The following is a 16,996-nucleotide window of genomic DNA, read 5'->3' on the forward strand; positions in this document are numbered from 1 at the left end:
CGAGTTGGGCCTACTGAGCTGCAAACCTGTCCGTATAGCACTTAAAAGTGACGCAGTCCCGTACAGTATTTCTACTCCTCGTAGAATTCCGTTCCCGCTCATGCCTCAAGTGGAGAAAGAGCTCATGCGCATGAAGTCTATGGGGGTTATTGAAGAGGTTGTTGAAGCAACTGATTGGTGTGCCCCCATTGTTCCAGTTGCAAAGAAAAACGGAAAGGTGCGCATCTGTGTGGACCTGAAAAGGTTGAATGAGGCAGTGAAGAGGGAGAGATTTGTGCTGCCGACACTGGAAGATATAGCCCCGAAGTTGGCTGGGGCGAAGTTCTTTTCCACATTAGACGCTTCTAGCGGCTTTTGGCAGATCCCCCTGGATCCAAAGTGCCGCAAACTGACTACCTTTATCACTCCGGTAGGTCGGTTCTGTTTCTGCAGACTTCCCTTTGGGATATCCTCCGCTCCTGAGATCTTTCAGAGGGAAATGAGTTCTCTCCTGAGTGGCCACGTGGGCACAGCAGTCGTCATGGACGACATTCTAGTGTATGGGTCTACAGTGGAGGAGCATGATCAGCGTTTGAGTTGTGTGCTGCAGGCTATCAAAGAGTCTGGGCTGAAGCTGAATAAAGAAAAATGTCATTTTAGGAAAACTGAATTATGCTACTTTGGGCATATCATCAACGGGGATGGCATCAAGCCGGACCCCGAGAAAATTCGGGCTATCGAACAGATGAAAAGCCCTTCTGATGTACATGAGCTGAGACAGATATTGGGCCTTGTAAATTACGTGGGCAAGTTTCTTCCAGATTTATCTACAGTTTTGCACCCTATCACAGAGTTGCTTAAGAAAGATGTTGCCTGGGTCTGGGGACCCTCACAAGAAAAAGCGTTCCTGCATGCTAAGTCCCTGCTGGGGTCTGCCCCAGTGCTGGGGTTCTACGACCCTTCAAAAAAGACTGTGGTTAGTGCTGATGCAAGCAGTTATGGGTTGGGGGCTGCACTCCTGCAGCTGAATGACAACAAACTACAGCCCATCGCCTACTGTTCCCGCACACTGACGGCTGCGGAGTCAAAATACGCTCAAATTGAGAAAGAGTGCCTGGCTGCAGTTTGGGCCTGTGAGCGCTTTCAGCGTTATCTAGTGGGTTTGGAGAAATTTAGTCTGGAAACTGACCACAAACCGCTAGTCCCTCTTATCAATTCTTATGACATCGACAAAACACCCTTGAGATGCCAGAGACTTTTAATGAGACTACTCAGGTTCAATGTTCAGGCAGTGCATGTGCCGGGGAAGCAGCTGGTTGTGGCAGATACACTGTCCAGGCTCCCGCTGGCTGCTGCTGAAGAATCCTCCACAGAGTCGGATGTAAAAGTGTATGTTGATTCAGTTCTGGCCTCTAAGTCCATTTCTTCAAGGAAACTGGAAGAGATAAAGAAAGAGACATATTTGGACACAGATCTGCAAGAAGTTATAAGGTACATAAGAGATGGCTGGCCCGAGAGCCGGGCAGCCTGGATGTCTTTAAATGCTTACCAGCCAGAGAGGTCGCAGCTCACGGAGCTGGAGGGGTTGGTGCTGTTCCAAGACCGTATTGTAATTCCTGTCAGCATGAGGAAGGAGATGTTGAACAGGATACACGATGGGCACTTAGGCATCACAAAGTGCAGAGAAAGAGCAGCTGCAGCTGTGTGGTGGCCTGGGATCAGCTCCGACATTGCAAATCATGTGTCTAAATGTGCCTTTTGCCGGGAACGCCGGCCTACTCAGAGAAGGGAGCCCTTAATGTCTACTCCGCTGCCTGCGGGGCCGTGGCAGAAAATAGCTGCTGATTTGTGCGAACTGCACGGGAAAAAGTTTCTTGTTGTTATCGACTACTATTCCAGGTATTTGGAAATAGCACCCCTGAATGATATCACAAGTCAGGCCGTTATCATTCGCCTGAAGAGCTTGTTCGCCCGCTGGGGCATTCCAATGGAGCTGGTGAGTGATAATGGCATGCAGTTCGCTTCTACAGAGTTCAGTGCTTTCAGCAGGGAATATGATTTTGTACATTCCACGTCAAGTCCACATTATCCGCAGGCCAACGGAATGGCTGAAAGGGCAGTTCAAACAACAAAATTCATTCTAAAGCAATCTGAACCGTACCTAGCCCTCTTGTCATACAGGGCGACGCCCATTCAAGCCACCGGGTTTAGCCCGGCACAGCTGATGCTAGGACGCCAGATTCGCACCACTTTACCCTCAGTGGGTGTCTTCAAGCCGCCTGGCCCTGTTCCTCGGGACGAAGTCCTTAGGAGGGATGAAGAGGCCAAAAAGGGTTATCGTTTCTTCTACGACAGGAGACATTCTGTCAGGCCTTTACAGGAACTGAAAGCGGGCCAAAGTGTCAGAATTAAACTGGATGATGAGAAGAAATGGAAGACGCCTGCTACGGTAGTGGGCCGCTCTCCAGAACCAAGGTCTTACACAGTCCTTACAGAGGGAGGGACGGTTACACGCCGTAACCGAAGACATCTTCAGCCTGTACCTGAGAGTCTGGAACCGGATACCTCAGTACCACCGCCGGTGGGATCCCCTGTTCTAAGAGAGGTACCTTCCCCTCAGCAAGATCATAGCGGGGATATATCTTTGCCTCCAGCAGACTCTTGTTCACCATCTTCTGTATCAGAGGACAGTTCATGCAAAGTTACATCAAGCGGAAGAGTGGTGAGGCTTCCGGCCCGATACAGGGACTGACTTTAGCTAGAACAGTGACCGGGGGCAGAATAATCCCATGGTCACTGTGGACTAGGGTAGTCTACCCCGATGTCCAAGTCAGGATGTAATTTATTTGTTCATGTTTTCTAATCTATCTGTTTTTATAATGTTCTAAAACAAAATGTTGTTGTATACCCTGTTGGTGTACCTTGTTATTTAATATATGCGAATGTATGCTTTGTCTTTGAAAAAGGGGAAGATGTGATGATAGCAGGATGTGATGTCACTAGCATGTGGGCGGGGCTTAGGTCCGGTGTCTGTGTCCCAGTTAGTTTAGTACAATCAACCTGTCTGGATGTGTATTGCTATGCTCTGTAATAAAATAGAGTTGTACCATCATTGCTGTGTCCTGCATATGTCCTGCATCTCATGACAGAAACAATTGTGATCGCTTCCAGCCCCTTTCAAGGTATTGCAGTGATGTCTCGATATTGAGGCATCACTGCAATACCTTTTTTTACCCACCGATGCAGAGAGAACCACTCGGTGGCCCTCTCTGCAACTGCCAGCGATGCTGCCGATCATTGGTGAGTGGGAGCCATTGCAGGGAGGCGGGTGGGCGGCCCATCGCTGGAGAACTTCCAGCCAGTAGTGGAAATTGACTTGCAGGTGTGCACGGGAGGGGGGGGGGGCAGGTCATGTGTGCGCATGCGCTCGTAATCACTAACTAAGTGGTGGGAGAGGAGGGTGGGAAAGGGATCTGGGAGGGGAAAGGGTATTGAGGAGGGGCAGCTACACTACAGAAAAAGTGGGATTTCTAAACAAAAATTGCAAATTTTATTGCAAAGTGGGTACTGGCAGACAGCTGCCAGTACCCAAAATGGTGGCAAATAGTTATAGGGGGAGGGTTAGAGAGCTGTTTGGGGGGGATCAGGGAGCTTGGGTGGTAAGGGGGGATCCTACACTGCAGAAAATATATAATTTTAAATTAAAAACTTTTTATTTTTATACTGGCAGACTTTCTGCCAGTACTAAAGATGGCGGTGACAATAGTAGGGGAGGGAAGATTGCTGTTTGAGAGTGTTCAGGGAGGGATCAAGGAGTGGGATGTGTCAGGTGGGAGGCTGATCTCTACACTAATGCTAAAATTAACCCTTCAAGCTCCCTACAAACTACCAAATTAACCCCTTCACTGCTGGCATACTATAAGTCTGGTGCACAGCGGTATTTGGCGGGCCTTCTAATTACCAAAAAGCAATGCCAAAGCCATATATGTTTGCTATTTCTGAACAAAGGGGATCCCAAAGAAGCATTTACAACCATGTGTGCCATAATTGCACAAGCTGTTTGTAAATAATTTCAGTGAGAAACCTAAAGTTTATGAAAAAGTTAGTAAAAAAGTTAACGATTTTTTTTATTTTTTCGCATTTGGCGTTGAAATAGTGGCGTGAAATATATAAAAATGGGTCAAGATCAATACTTTGGGTTGTCTACTACACTACACTAAAGCTAAGATTAACCCTACAAGCTATCTAATTAACCCCTTTACTGCTGGGCATAATACAAGTGTGGTGGGCAGCAGCATTTAGCGGTCTTCTAATTACCAAAAAGTAATGCCAAAACCATAAATGTCTGCTATTTCTAAACAAAGGGGATCACAGAGAAGCATTTACAACAATTTGTGCCATAATTGCACAAGCTGTTTGTAAATAATTTCAGTGAGAAACCTAAAGTTTGTGAAAAAGTAAAAAAGTTAACAATTTTTTTTATTTGATCGCATTTGGCGGTGAAATGGTGACGTGAAATATACTAAAATGGGCCTAGATCAATACTTTGGACTGTCTACTAAAAAAAATATATACATGTCAAGAGTTATTCAGGGATTCCTAAAAGATATCAGTGTTAAAATGTAACATGCAAATTTTTTTTTTAAAAAAATGGTTTGGAAATTGCAAAGTGCTACTTGTACTTATTGCCCTATAACTTACAAAAAAAGCAAAGTACATGTAAACATTGGGTGTTTCTAAACTCAGGACAAAATTTAGAAACTATTTAGCATGGGTGTTTTTTGGTGGTTGTATATGTGTAACAGTTTTTGGGGGTCAAAGTTAGAAAAAGTGTGTTTTTTTCCATTTTTTTTATCATATTTTATCATTTTTTATAGTAAATTCTAATATATGATGAAAATAATGGTATCTTTAGAAAGTCTATTTAATGGCGAGAAAAATTGTGTATAATATGTGTGGGTACAGTAAATGAGTAAGAGGAAATTTACAGCTAAACACAAACACTGCAGAAATGTAACAATAGCACTGGTCCCAAACAGTAAGAAAATTGAAAAGTGCTGTGGTCACTAAGGGGTTAAAGGGACAGTCAAGTCCAAAAAAAAACTTTCATGATTCAAATAAGGCATGTAGTTTTAAACGAATTTCCAATTTACTTTTATCACCAATTTTGCTTTGTTCTCTTGGTATTCTTAGTTGAAAGCTAAACCTAGGAGGTTCATATGCTAATTTCTTAGACTTTGAAGGCCACCTCTAATCTGAAGGCATTTAGACAGTTTTTCACCACTAGAGGGCATTAGTTCATGTGTTTCATATAGATAACATTGAGCTTGCGCACGTGAAATTACCTAGGAGTCAGCACTGATTGGCTAAAATGCAAGTCTGTCAAAAGAACTGAAATAAGGGGGCAGTTTGCAGAGGCATAGATACAAGGTAATTGTCTGAATCACAAAATAATTTTTGGGGGGTTTCGTATCCCTTTAATAAAATATTATCCTGAAGTCTCCAATAATGAAATCGATAATACATAATAGAGAATGGAATAGATAGTAAAACATTTAGCAACTGTGCTTAATGGAAAAAGCAACTGTGCTTAAATCAAATATATCATTCTCATTTCATTTAGCTTTTATAATAAAATGTTTTGTTTATTAATATATAAAGGAGTCAGTGTTTTGTGCTTATTACGTATTCTTAAATGATCGTTCCAATATCCTTATGGAGACAGACATTTTACAGACCACATATTTCTCCTGGCACTGTGATAATCCAATTCCAGCACTGGAGACTTGCCTGACTTCTATAATTGTCCCCTGCCTGTCATTTACCGGTCAGTAACAGGCTGTGCATAGGCAGCAATGATTCTGCTTCTCTATCATCTTTCTTAACACACTTTTTGTAATTATAATGTCATTAATACATTCATTTTGTAATTAAATTGTCATTAATACAATTATTTTGTAATTATAAAGTCATTAATACATGAGCACCATGTACTAAAAGGCAGGCAAACAGGCATCACTGTCTGTCAGCTGTACACAAGTACTATATATATATATATATATATATATATATATATATATATGTGTGTGTCCTTAGAAGGCACAGCACTCAAACATTAGCTTGAAAATCCTTAACATATATTGTGGTGCACATCACTCAGAGGGGTCCTGTTCTCCCCTACATGTACTGTACGAAAAGCAAAGCATAGTAACAACACTCCTTCCACAGTTCAAATCCAATTTATTGGAGTAACATAGCTTTAAGACAGACACAAAGACAGCTACGTCTATAATTACAATACATTTTGTCCTGTGATTTATCTAATGAGGGGGGGGGGGCAGCAGACAATATTAACTAGTTTTAATTAAATAGTAACCTTGGCTCACCCCTGGAGAAATCATTTGAGCACTTCTTGTTAATAAAACAAATTTCTTTCCTATGACATGGAGAGTCCATGGCGTCATTACAATTACTAGTGGGAAATTCAACAGGAGGAGGCAGGAGCCTTACCCATAACCCCCAGTCATTCTCTTTGCCTCTGTCAATGGAGGTTGTGCGAAGGTTTGTGTCTGAAGAATTTAATCCTTTTATGGGTACTTTTCTCTGCAAGTAAGGATTGGGGTCTGGCTGTGTCCACGTCAATCTCTTGAGTAAGAGTAGTGGTGGCTTTTAGCAGTTAAGAGGTGGCGATGCAGTCCTTGCTTTACTTTTAACACTTTGCTACCCCTCTCTGGAAAGCCAGAGTTGGTCACTCTGTTCTTTCTTTTCCTACAGGTCCTTGACAGGGTAGCGTAGTGCCTGCCACACCTTGAGGATCAGCATCTCTTATGCAAGGATCTAAGTGCCTTTGCCTTCTAGGTAATGAAGGACAGCAGCACTTTAGGGGGTGAATCCTCCTTCTAGATACCTTTTGTTGTTAGCTACAAAGATAATAATCCTTGATTAATATAAGGATTCATATGGGCACATTTTTTATTGGCACACTTATTATGGTGTAAATTTATTCCTAACTTGGCAGTATGAGATTGAAGAGACAGAGTTCTCTCAATGGGCTAAGATGTATTTGTCTAGAGATATGTGTTAGACTTGGGCTGTTAGGCTGATGATCCATGATACTTTTATGCAGTTTGCCTTTTTTCCTCTGCAGGGAAATATTGCGCACTTCAATTTTATTCCGGTCACGTGACACCGTACTTCCGGTTTAGCGGAGCGGTGCCGTTGTGACCAGACTGATATGCAGTACAGTTCAGCTTTTCAAGTAGAGGCTGTTTTCTTGGTGGCTTCGATCAGATCGTATTACTGAGCAACACTCCATTCCTGTTGCTAGTGAGATATTATCTTGGCGGTAGGAACCTCAGGCAATCCGAGGTATTTTTTATCTAAAAGTTGTTGTTTTTTCCTCAAGAGGTCTAAGTGTCTCACTGGAATAATCCACATTATAGTAAAGACAACTACACAAAGTGCGGTGTCTGATTCTTTATAGGTCCTTACTTACAAATGTAATCGTTAATAAAATTTTAAAAGCATTTTTATTTTTCATTTTGCCTTGTTTACTTGTGGGAATTATTAGCTATGGACTTAGAACAGGATCAGTCCAGCTCCAAGGATAAATGTTTACTTTGTTTAGAAGCCAAAATTGTTTTGCCTATGCAATTTTGTTCTTCTTGTTTATCTAAGACTTTAAAATTGAAAGACAGATTACTTCTTTCTGAGCCTAATGTCTCTCAGGATAATGCTGGACAGCAGCCTCCTGAGAGAATTACGGCTCATTCCACTAGGGCTGTATCCTCATCTTGGGCTTTCAAAAATGAAGCTTCTGTGGAACAGATTTGCAAGGCGGCAACATGGTCCTCTCTGCATACTTTTTCCAAATTCTACAAATGTGATACTTTTGCCTCGGCTTCTTTTCGGAGAAAGGTTCTTAAAGCAGTGGTGCCTTCTGTTTAGGTTCTCCTGCCGTTTTCTCCCTCCCTGTTCATTCCGTGTCCTCTAGCTTGGGTATTGGTTCCCACTAGTAATTGGAATGATATTGTGGACTCTCCATGTCACAGGAAAGAAAACAAAATTTATGATTGCCCGATAAATTTATTTATTTCCGGACATGGAGAGTCCATGACCCCGCCCTCTTTTAATTATAATTTGGCAGGTATTTTTTGTGTAAACTTCAGCCACCTTTTCACCCTTGTGTTTCTTCCTTTTCCAATTCCTTCGGCTGAATGACTGAGGGTTATGGGTAAGGCAGTTACACTTAACAACTTTGCTGGGATGCTCTTTGCCTCATCCTGCTGGCCAGGAGTTGAATATCCCACTAGTAATTGGAATGACGTTGTGGACTCTCCATGTCTGGAAAGAAATACATTTATCAGGTAAGCATACATTTTGTTATTGCAAAGGGGAGTGCCAAACTGTTGAATCTGGTTAGTGAAACACTAGCTTGCTCAGTTTACATATAACTTTTGTTTTTGTCTCATCTTGCTAACATACAGCAAAATTACCAGTTTTGCGGTACGACTATACCGCTGAAAAATTGACCACTGTGCATGGAATATGCAGGCCCCCGTATTACAAGTTGCAGTGGTACAGCTATACCGCTAGCATTTTAGCCTTTACGCAACTCTCTATTCTGCACTCAAAAGTTATTTTCATTGCGCCTGTATTACAGGTTGTGCGGTCCGGCTATAATGCTAGCATTATAGTCTATACTGCCACAATCCACTCCGCTATCAGAGACCAGTAGTTATGGATTTTGTGAAACAAAAATGTTTCACAAAACTCATAACTAAAATATTACAAAGTACACTAACACCCATAGACCACCTATTAACCCCTAAACCGCTGACCCCCCACATAGCCAACACTAAATAAACCTATTAACCCCTAAACCACCTACCCCCCATATCGCTAATACTAACATAAACCTATTAACCCCTAGACCGCCACCCCCCACAACACAATAAACCTAATTAAACTATTAACCCCTAAACCGCCATCTCCCACAACGCAAACAACTAATTTAGTCACTTAGCCCCTTAACCTAACACCCCCTAAATTAACCCCAATCACATAAAATTAAAAAATACTAAGTTAACATTTAAATAAAAAATCCTAGCATCTAAAATCTAAAATTACTAAAAATAAAGCAAATTATCAAAAATAAAAAAATTAAACCTAATCTAATACCCCTATAAAAATAACCCCCCCCAAAATAAAAACAGCCCATGAGCTAACACTAAGCTACCAATAGCCCTTAAAATGACCTTTTGTAGGGCATTGCCCTAAGTTTAACAGCTCTTTTGCAGCCCATTAAAATAAAAATAAAAACCTACCCCAAAAGTTAAAAAAAGCCTAAGTCTAACCCCTAAAAAAGTACTTAACAGCTCTTTTGCAGCCCATTAAAATAAAAATAAAAACCTACCCCAAAAGTTTAAAAAAGCCTAAGTCTAACCCCTAAATAAGTACTCACCATACCTGAAGTCCGGCAGTGAAGGTCTTCTTCCGGGTGGCGACATCTTCATCCAGAGCAGGGACCTCTTTTATTTTCATCCAGGGCGATGGCGGAACAGGACCGGCGGCTGCGGAGCCATCCAGCGTGGAGGATCCTCTTCATGTGATCGATGCCGCACACTGAAGCTTGACTGCAAGGTACCCGTTTTATATTTGGGGTACCTTGCATTCCTATTGGCTGAAAAATTCCAATCAGCAGATAGGATGAGAGCTACTAAAATCCTATTGGCTGATTTGAATTTTACAGCTTAACGCACCATAGCGCACAGCACAACAAGGTGTTTCAGTAACTTGTAATGGCAGCGCTATGGAGAGTGCGATACTGCTATTTTTTTGCATTATTTACACACCCGGTTTAGTGCACAACTTGTAATCTTGGTCATAGATAGATAGACTGAGAGACAGACAGACAATTAGATACCACCACCTCTGCCATCTCGTAACAGGTAATATTTGTAATCATCATGTAAATACTCTAGTTTTCACAAGAGGGTGCTGTAAAATATATAAAGCATTGTAAATAACTGTGTCTCTTTGCTTTTCTCAAAGCTACTGAGCACCATATATTAAATCAATCTGTGAGTACTAGCACCTTTTTTCTTTTGAGTACCGGCACCTTTTTTCTTACAAAAAAGCACTAGATAGATAGATAGATAGATAGAGGGGTAGATAGATAGATAGATAGATAATTAGATATAGCTAGATAATTGCATGTGGAAAAATAACTACCAGCAATCTTTTAAGTACTAACAAAAAGTAAATTATTGAAGAGCATTCTTACTGGCTGTAGAAAAAAATACAACAAAAAACAAAGGATGGAACATGTGTTTTGCTATGCATATTTATGACTAGCTACTAAGAATTTGTTTAAATCATAAAAGCATATTTATATAATCTCACATTACTTTAATGATCATTGGATGAGAAAAAAAATGTATAAGGGCCATATAATAGTTTATTGGCTCACAAGGATAACTGCAGTCTTCAAGGGACAGTAAAGTCAAAATTATACTTTTACGATTCAGATAGAGCATGCAATTGTAAACAACTTTCCAATTTACTTTCTACTTTTCTTTGTTTTCTTGGTATCTTTTGTTGAAAAGAATACCTAGGTACGCTCAGGAGTAATAATGCACTAGTGGGAGCTAGCTGCTGATTGGTGGCAGCACATATATGCCTCTTCTCATTGGTTGATGGGCAACACCACATCTACATCAATGTTTGTAGCCTTACATGGACAACATCAATAATTGTATTCATTCTAATTTGAGCAACATTTGCAGCAAAGTAAAATGAGCTTTCCATGGGCAACAATAGGTTTTATTAACAGACAGAACAGTGAATTAATACAGTAATTCCATGTGTGCTTCCGGAGACTGAATCATTGAACGTAATCCACTTTATAAGATGTCCAAAGATGCATAAAAATAGACCAGATGGTTTCAATATATTATATTACTTTAAGATAAATAAGGAAACAGAGCTCTATTAATCAATGCATAGCAATGCGTAAAAGATCTAGGAATGCTACAATTCTATGTGGGGTATACGTATATAATTATACACACATATATGCAGAATGATCAATATAAATAGATAGAGAGATAAGATATTTAAATAGATAAATAAGACAGACAGACAGAGATAGATAGATAGATAGATAGATAGATAGATAGATAGACTCACATAAACAGACACAGATAGATAGATAGATAGATAGATAGATAGATAGATAGACTGACATAAACAGACATAGATAGATAGATAGATAGATAGATAGATAGATAGATAGATAGATAGACTGACATATACAGACAGATATATATATATAGATAGATAGATAGATAGATAGATAGATATGGGAATATAAATTTAGAATTTCTATGCTTTTTAACATTTGTTTGAGAATGTAAACTATGGCATTAATGTTAGCTTTTTGTACCCAAGTTAAGAAAAGGGGACAAAATGTTGGAACATGTTTATAGAAATATATGCTGACAGCAAGATATTTTATATTCCTTTCTAGCTGTTACTTACATAGTTAGACCTAGCAAATCTATATTGTATAGCCAGCAAACATCTACTAGAATGACTGATCCAGGTGACTGATGTGTTTATAGTTTCCCTAAGGAATGCTTGAGATTACCTATTTTTTAAGCACAATACATTTTGTGTACTTTTACTATACTGAGCCCCCCTTTTGTAAAACGATCCGATTATTAGACATTTATTATTGAAATTTGTAAAGTTTTATATTGTGTAAGTGTAGCACTATTATTAAGGTTTTATTGACCTTTGATTGTGAAAATTGTGTTAGGGATACATTAATTAGTAATTACTTTTAAATTCATGGTTTGAATATTTATTCATTTCAATTAATAAAAGCAATTTGGGTCCCATGTATTAAAAGGCATGCGGACAGCTTCTTATGACCTGCCGCCTCCGCTTCTTACATTAGGGAAATCAGGCTCGCAAATACTCCGGAGCAGCTTACGCTGCTTCGTACATGGGGTCCTATCTTTAAGAAAGTACTTATTAGCAATTAAGCACTGCATTTGCATTTGTATGTAAAATATGCATAAACAAAATAAATGTTTTAAAAGTGTTCAAAACTGTTAATTTGTTAGCAAGAGTTGCATCATTTTGCAGTCCAGGGAGATCTCCTTTGAAAATCATCTTGGGAATTCGTTTGCTCCTCTGTTGTGGCTAATTAAGGGCAGATATCGAAATGTTTCATAGTTCAAAATGCTGCAATGAAAATGGTACAATGATGCAGATAACTCAATTTTAATGGTGGAAATCAAAATGTTGCAGGATCCCGAATGCACATGTCTAACAACAATAGCAAGAAAAAAATATATATATAGTAAAAGTATATTGCAAAGGTTTTTTTATTTACTAGTAATTAAACATTTTATATTACCATTAAATATTGTTTCACTCCCCCTTTAAAGGATATGAAACCCCCAAAAAATCTTTTAAGATTCAGACAGAGCATATCATTTTTAAAAGTTTTCAAATTTACTTCTATTATTAAACTTGCTTCATTCCCATGATATTCTGTGTTGAAGAGATATCTAGTTAGGCATCCCAAGCAATTCATGGCAGGAAATTGTCAAGGTATTTGAAATATTATTAAATAATATATAGAAGTATATTTATCTTTATTTAATAAATCTGTGGATGTGCACATGGTCTGTAGACAAAGGTTTGTTTCTGGGAGATCTCACACACTCAATATGCTAAATTATGCAATTGTATAATTTAGCAAGACACTGAAATATAACACAGTTTCTTTAACCCTCTGCATGATTGCCTGGGAACAAATGTTAAATGACAACATGCTGATACTTAGAGCAGGATACATGCCCATATATGGGTTTCCTCCAAGGAAGATGCCGATCCATCTGAGGAGATGTGAAAAATACAGGCATTTTTCAAAAGGGACGGGTAATTAGCACAGATTTATTTGAGTGGCTCATGCTGTGCGAGTACTAACCCTGGGAAATACCAGATGTGGTGATTAAGATAACACAGAGAAAACACAGACAAATGCTAAGGTGTGACTCTGAACATACAGCACACAGTGAAGGCACATGGCTTACATTATGATTTCAAAACAACTGTATATGTTTTAATGGACATGAGATGTGTGTGTGTGTGTGTATATATATATATATATATATATATATATATGTATATATGTGTATATTTTGAAAGCATGAATATCTTAGCCTCTGTGTGTTTAAGAACATGAATAGATGTTTATGGACCTGAAGAGAAGTGATCATTAACATTTATTTTTATTTCAGATCTACATAAACAGGATTTATGTATTCAGGAAGAAACACACAGAAATGTCACATACTATATCTGGGTGAATGCAGAATATCAGGAGTTTTAAATACTACCAATCTGGAGATATAAAAATAAGCTGTTATTTGCAAAGAAATGCCAGAATACTGATAAAATTATAATGCATTTTAAGCTAATAACTAGCAGTATTAAATTACCTTAATATAATAAAATGTTAATAATATAACATATTTGGTATCAGAATAATCAGAAAAAATAACCTAATATTAACCATCTGTAATTGGGGTTATATATATTTAATGCAGAGAGTGTAATCTGATTAAATAACCACTTTATGAAAATAATTAAGTTGTTTAAAAAAAAAAAGTTCAGAAACCCTGTATTGTATTGCTATGTTGTACTGTATGCTGCCACCCGGTGTTGCCACGAGAGAACTACAGCCAGAAAGATTTTTGGCTGTTGGAAATGGGATATCCAGTTATCCAATAGAGGGACAAGGTTTCGAAGGGCCACCCATATTTCACACCAATGATTAAACTATATAGTGGATGCAGAAGGAAGAAGAGACTGGCTGCAAAGTTTGGTAACTGACTGAAACTGTTTTGCGTGGGACACAGTCAAACTACAAAAACAAAGTGGGCCATATTTCTCCTATTCCATTGCAATTACACTTATTTTATATGAGGTGTGAAATTGGATCCGTTGCGAAAATTGGGAACTGGATTGCTGTTATTTGGTGATGTATATAAAAGTTTTATTATAAGATAAGTTATATGCATAGTCAATTTGTATTTAATAGATTTAAAGAAACAGTGTGTTTTAGTTAGCATTTCACAGCCTATATATATATATATATATATCGTTTAAATCTGTATCTGATTTGCTAAGTAAATCATCTGTGCAAGTTCTGATATTGTAAGTTAATTCTGTATTAAGATAAATTGCAGTTAAATAGCAGAATATATATATATATTATCCTATTGTTGAAAAAAACACTGTTTAGAATTGTATTGCTTGGATGTTAAAGGTTTTTAGTCCCATTGTGTTAAATAAATAAAAGGCTGAATTGTGAAAGTATATCTTTCTGGGTTTTGTAAGAAGGATAGCATATCTTAAGAGTTGGTTTTAACGCATATAAATTTTGTTTAATTTCCTTTTATTGCGAATATACTTCAATATGTTTATGGATATTAACTAAATAAAAGAATTCAGATATTTATATTAATTGTATGGTCTAGTAGATGCATGGTTGATTAGGGTTTCAATTTTTAAGGAAAATTATTTTAAGATTGTGTTTATAACCCTGCCATAAACTTATATATTATTTGGATAGCACTACTAAGATTTTCATAAATATACTGACATAATAATTGGAGGCACTTTGCATGAGATTTAATAATATCCATCATAATTGATATAATATATTTGTAAGTAAATAGAAATTATTATAAAAGAGAAAAAAAAAAAATTCATATTTCGATATTTATATTTTGAAGATATAATTTTTTTTGAAAGGTTGAAATATTAATTTTCATATTTCGAGATTGACATTAATATCTTGAAATATTATTAAAGATTAATTTTGAAAAATTAATAAAAATATTAATTTTTCATATTTCAAAATTAATCAAAAATATTAATTTTTCATATTTCGGAATATTAATTTTTCATATTTCAAAATTAATAATATTTTTTTTTTGAAATATAAAAATTTTCCTTCTCTCTTTTTATTGGCAAAAATTGTATTAGCGTTTTAGTTTAACTAAGTACTAAACCAATATAATAATGTCTGTAGCCAGAAGTGACTCATTTAATTCTATACATAGCAATGAAATTGGTCCCATAACCATACCTATTACTAAAGGTCAGGTCCTTAAGAAAGATATCTTAAGTTACCTTAAAGGGAAGTTTAATATTGCGGGTGAATTAAATGATTTTATGGATACGCTTGAAACTAGGGCTAAAAATATTACCGTTAATAATAATATGTGGAATGAAGAGAATGAATTCTTCCAGGAATTATTAATGATTAATCAATGCAAAGATCCCAAAAAGCGAGAAGAACTAATACTAAAATCTTGGCCCCTTTTAATATACATAATTGACGAAATGTCGTTTTGTGTCACAGACAAACGACAAATACAGGAGCTAGAAAATAGTATTCGTTCCTCGCGCAGACGCGAAGAGGGTTTAAAAACAGCCAAAAATAAAATGGATGAATTTGCCCAAAACCTAGCCACCTTAGATAAGCACAATATGGACTTAATCGCGCAGATACAAGATTTAAATAAACAGCTTGCGCAAAGCCAGAGAGAATTAAGCGATTTAAAAAGGTCATATCGCCATAATGAAAACCCCTATATTAGCAGTGAGAATAATGCAGATAATGCTAACTCCTTTAGCGAACGCGTCAGGGACGAGGTACGAAAATATATAGAACAACATAGACAAATGACCCATAACGGGTCAGAAATAGATTTCCCAAATAGACAATCCCCTCCGGATGTAAATCCAGAGGACAGCTGTAGCGCAGCTGGCGTGGGGGAGGGAAACTCTAACAGAGAATCCCAGAGTAAGTCTGATAAAGTCTATGATTCCCATAAAATAATCACCTTCGCACAACGCGCAGTACCTATATTCTCCAATAAGGGAACAACATCTGTAATTGATCATTTACAGGCTTTTGAAAATGCGTTAGCTATAATGAATGTTACAAGTGAGAAATTGAAAATTGAATTTCTACCTTGGGTATTTGACAGTAAGCATCACAAATTCTTTGCCTCACTAAAGGATATGAATATTTATTCCTGGAATGGGGTAAAACGACAATGCAGAAAAGAATTCGGGCAATATCGCACTAAAACTGCCGCGAAGATAGCGGTATATGGTTTAAAGTGTCGTGCGAATCAGAGTCCAATCGAATTCCTTTCTGTATTGAAAAATGCGTACAGTATGGCTGAAGATAATCCCAAATTTGACGGCTCAGAATTTGTAAATTTATTTTTTGAAGCACTGCCTACACCCATCAAAATTAACTTAGCTAGAGATTTTGATGAGGACTGCTCATTGGAATGGCTGATCAAAGAGAGTACAAAATTATACTCTATTCAGCAGTCCAGTGAGCAGGGGGTTAAAAAGGAATCAAAACCCAAAATTGTAGCAGAAACTAGGGTGTCACCTAAACCCCTCAATTTGGAGTCTAACAAGAGAACTTATGCAGAGGTGGCCAGTCAAAACAGGCCATCTCCACAGAGGTTTAATTCTGCCCCTCCCCCTACACAGGTTGAGGCGCAGGGAGACTATAACCAAAGTGGGGGACATAATCAGGTGAATAATTACTCACAAAGAGAATACCCACCAAATAATTGGTATCCACGCAAGGGTAGATACAATAGACGGCGAAGATATTCTCAGGGTAACCAGACACCCCAGGTATATAATGCTCCCCAAAGTACTAATGCTGAACAAGCTGAACCCCAGGGGCAACCACGCCAGAATAGAAATAGCGGCCCTGATTCTGAGGGAACCCAATGGTCCAGGAATCAGTACAATGGGGCACCAAGAGATAGGCCCAGGGGTAGAGGCAACTTGTACAATCAGGTAGATATGCTGTTTACCCAGATAAATCAGTTGAGCGAACAAATCGCTAATATGAGTCAAAAATCTACGGCTCAGCAACCGAACAATACTTTTTTAG

This window comes from Bombina bombina, chromosome 2 (assembly GCF_027579735.1).
Source record: "Bombina bombina isolate aBomBom1 chromosome 2, aBomBom1.pri, whole genome shotgun sequence".
Lineage (NCBI taxonomy): Eukaryota > Metazoa > Chordata > Amphibia > Anura > Bombinatoridae > Bombina > Bombina bombina.